This window comes from Cnephaeus nilssonii, assembly GCF_951640355.1.
Source record: "Cnephaeus nilssonii genome assembly, chromosome: X".
Lineage (NCBI taxonomy): Eukaryota > Metazoa > Chordata > Mammalia > Chiroptera > Vespertilionidae > Cnephaeus > Cnephaeus nilssonii.
The window spans coordinates 93366306-93371215 of record NC_137071.1 but is presented as its reverse complement, the minus strand read 5'-3'; positions in this window follow the sequence as shown (position 1 = coordinate 93371215).

Genomic DNA, 4910 nt, shown 5'->3' with positions numbered 1-4910 from the left:
TAGTGAGTTGCAAGATAAGGTAGAGAAACAAGCTCAATCTGAACAGCAACTAAAGAAAAAAATTAAACAGCAGGCGGGGGGAGCCTAAGGGAGCTTTGGGACAACACGAAATGAGACATCATATGTATAATAGTGCTGCCAGAAGGACAAGAAGAGCATCAAGAACTAGAAAATCTATTTGAAGAAATAATGACAGAAAATTTCCCAGATATGGGAAGAAAAAAGATACACAAATACAGAGAGTCCCAAGTAAGAGGAATCCCAAAAGACCCACACCAAGACACATCATAATTACAATGGCAAATGTTCATGACAAAGAGAGAATCTTAAAGGCTACAAGAGAGAGACAGAGAGTTACCTACAAAGGATCCCCCATCAGATTATCAAGTGATTTCTCAACAGAAACACATCAAGCTTGAAGGGAATGGAAGGAGGTATATAAAGTGTTGCAAAGCAAAGGACTAAATCCAGGAATACTCTATCAAGCAAGACTATCAATCAAAATTGAAGGGGAAATCATGAGCTTCGCAGACCAAAAAAGGATAAGGGAGTTTATCAATACCAAGCCAGCAATGGAAAAAGTGCTAAAGGGAATGCTATAAAAGGAAGAAAAAGGCAGGAAGGAACACAGGCACAAAAATAGAAATAACTACAAACAAGTACTTTTCAATAATAACTTTAAATGTAAACAGACTAAATGCTCCATTCAAAAGATATCAAGTGGTTGAATGGATAAAATAACACGACCAAAAATATATGCTGTATACAAGAGACCAACCTTATAATAAGGGATTCACATAGACAAAAAGTGAAAGGATGGAAAAATATCTTTCAAGCAAATGGAAATGAAAAAAAAAAAACCCACTGGGGTAGCAATACTTATATCTGACAAAATAGACCTCAAAGTGAATGCCATAACAAGAGATAAGGAAGGCCACTTCATAATACTAAAGGGAAGGATACAACAAGAGGATATAATCCTAATAAACATATATGCACCCAATGCAGGAGCACCCAAATAAATTTTAAAAAAAACTCCTGGAAGATATCAAGGGAGAGATCGACACCAATACAATCATAGTAGGGGATTTTAATACACCACTGACATCACTGGATAAATCCCCTAGACAAAAAAATCAGCAAAGAAACAGCAATCCTAAATGACTCACTAGATCAGATGGACTTAATTGACATCTTCAGAACATTTCATCCCAAAGCCACGGACTATACTTTCATCTCAAGTGCACATTTAAAAAAATAGACCACATATTGGGTCACAAGAAAAGTCTCCCCAAATTCAAGAAGATTGAAATCATACCAAGCATCTTCTCAAACCACAATGGCATAATATTAGAAATAACTACAATAAAAACAATATAAAAACCTCAGACATTTGGAAGCTGAATAGGATGCTATTAAATAATGAGTGGGCTACCAAAGAAATCAAAAAAGAAATTAAAAACATCCTGGAAACTAATGACAATAAAAACACAACAATCCAAAATCTATGGGACACAATGAAAGCAGTCCTGAGAGGGAAGTTTATAGCTCTACAGGCCTACCTCAAAAAAAACAAGAAAAAATGGTAGTAAATCATCTAACTCTACAACTCAAAGAATTAGAAAGAGAGCAACAAGAAAAGCCCAGAGTGAGCAGAAGGAAGGAGATAATAAAGATCAGAACAGAAATAAATTACACAGAGACCTAAAAAACAATACAAAACATCAATGAAACCAAGAGCTGGTTCTTTGAAAGGATAAACAAGATTGATGAACCTCTAGCCAGGCTCACCAAGAAGCAAAGAGAGAGGACCCAAATAAACAAAATCAGAAATGAAAGAGGCGAAATAACAACAGACCCCACAGAAATACAAAGGATTGTTTAAAAATATTATGAACAACACTACTCCAACAAAGTAGACAACCTGGAGGAAATGGACATATTCCTAAAAAAATACAACCATAAAAAGCTCAATCCAGAAGATTCTAAAAATCTCAATAGGCTGATAACTATGGAAGAAATTGAAGCAGGCATCATAAAGCTCCCAGCGAACAAAAGCCCGGGGCCAGATGGCTTCACAGGAGAGTTATACCAAACATTCAAGAAAGAACTAAAACCTATCCTCCTCAGACTATTCCAAAAAATTCAAGAGGAAGGAACACTTCTAAGCTCATTTTATGAAGCCAGCATTACCCTAATACCAAAACCAGATAAAGACAACACAATGAAAGGGAATTATAGGCCAATATCCCTCATGAATATAGATGCCAAAATCCTCAACAAAATTCTAGCAAATCGGATCCAGCAATACATCAGAAAGATCATACACCATGACCAAGTATGATTTATCCTGGGGATACAAGGATGGTACAATATCCGCAAATCAATAAACATGATACATCACATAAACAAATTGAGAGATAAAAATCACATAGTCATATCAATTGATGCAGAAAAAGCATTTGACAAAATCCAACACCCTTTCTTGATAAAAACTCTCAGCAAGGTAGGAATAGAAGGATCATACCTCAACATAATAAAAGCCATATATGACAAACCCACAGCCAACATCATACTCAATGGACAAAAACTAAAAACGTTTCCCCTAAGAACAGGAAAAAGACAGGGATGCCCACTCTCACCACTCCTATTCGACATAGTACTGGAAGTACTAGCCATTGCGATCAGACAAGAAGAACAAATAAAAGACATACAAATTGGAAAAGAAGTAAAACTGTCCTTATTCACAGATGACATGATACTGTACATAGAAAACCCTAAAAACTGCATTAAAAATTATTAGACTTAATTAATGAATTCAGCAATGTAGCAGGATACAAAATCATTCCAAGAAATCTATGGCATTTCTTTACACCAATAGTGAACTTACAGAAAGAGAGACTAAAAAAACAATTTAATTTACCATCTCACCAAAAAAATTAAGATACCTAGGAATAAACTTAACTAAGGAGGTAAAAGACCTATATGCGAAAAACTACAGGACACTGAATAAAGAGATAGAGGAAGATATAAACAGATGGAAGAACATACCGTGTTCATTGATTGGTAGAATCAACATCATCAAAATGTCCATACTACCCAAAGCAATCTATAGAGTCAATGCAATCCCCATTAAAATACCATCAGCATATTTCTCAGACCTAGAACTAACATTCCAAAAATTCATCTGGAATAAAAAAAGACCCAAAATAGCTGCAGTAATCCTGAGAAAGAAGGACAAAGTAGGTGGGATCTCAATACCAGATTTCAAGCTATACTACAAAGCCACTGTTCTCAAAACAGCCTGGTACTGGCACAAGAACAGATTATAGATAAATGGAATAGAAAACACAGAAATCAACCCAAACCACTATGATCCATTAATATTCGACAAAGGAGGCAAGAGCATACAATGGAGTCAAGACAGTCTCTTCAATAAATGGTGTTGGGAAAATTAGACAGGTACATAAAAAAAGATGAAAGTAGACCACCAACTTACACCATACACACAAAAAAAATAAACTCAAAGTGGATAAAGGACTTAAACATAAGATGGGAAACCATAAAAATACTAGAGGAATCCACACACAGCAAAATCTCAGACATATGCCAAAGCAATTTCTTCACTGATACTGCTCCTAGGGCAATGGAAACTAAAGAGAAAATAAGCAAATGGTACTACATCAAAATAAAAAGCTTTTGCACAGCAAAGGAAACTAGCAACAAAACAACAAGAAAGCCCACTGCATGCGAGAACATATTTGCCAATGTTATCACCGATAAGGGTTTAACCTCCAACATTCACAGGGAACTCATACAATTTAACTAAAGGAAGATAAACAATCCAGTCAAAAAATGGGCAACGGACCTAAATAGATACTTTTCAAAAGAAGTCAGAAGGAAGGCCAAGAGACATATGAAAACATGCTCAAAGTCACTAATTATATGAGAGATGCAAATCAAAATACAATGCAGTATCATCTCACACCTGTCAGGATGGCTATCATCAACAAATCAACAAAAGACAAGTGTTGGCGAGGATGTGGAGAAAAAGGAACCCTTTTGCCCTGCTGGTGGGAATGCAGACTGGTGCAGCCACTGTGGAGAACAGTAAGGAGTTTCCTCAAAAAACTAAAAATGGAACTCCCATTTGACCCTGTGATCCCACTTCTAGGAATATATCCCAAGAAACTAGAAACACCAATCAGAAATGATATATGTACCCCTATGTTCATAGCAGCACAATTCACCATAGCTAAGATTTGGAAACAGCCTAAGTGCCCATCAGCGTATGAGTGGATTAAAAATCTGTGGTACATCTACACAATGGAATACTATGCTGTGGTAAAAAGAAGGAATTCTTACCATTTGCAACAGCATGGATAGAACTGGAGAGCATTATGCTAACTGGAATAAGCCAGTCAGAGAAAGATAAATACCACATGATCTCACTCATTTATGGAATATAATGAACAACAGAAACTGATGAACAAAAACAGATCCAGAGATAGAGAAGCATTGATCAGACTGTCAAACCTCAGAGGGAAGGTAGGGGAAGGTGGGGGTAAGGGGGGAAAGATCAACCAAAGGACTTGTATGCATGCATATAAGCCTAACCAATGGACACAGACAACAGGGGGTAAGGGCATAAGGGGAGGTGGGTTGGGAGATTAATGGGGGAATAAGAACACAGATGTAATACCTTAATCCATAAAGAAATTTAAAAAAATAAAAAATAAAAGCCAGTAAAGCAATAGTTACTAAATGGAGGAATTATATACATGAAACATTTTTTTTCAATTTATAAAGTTCTTTATCTCATTTTAACTTCACAACACTGTGAGAAAGATATAACCTTGAAGTGAAGCTCCATGTGATTTTTATATTTAAGTTCAACATAGACTATATTG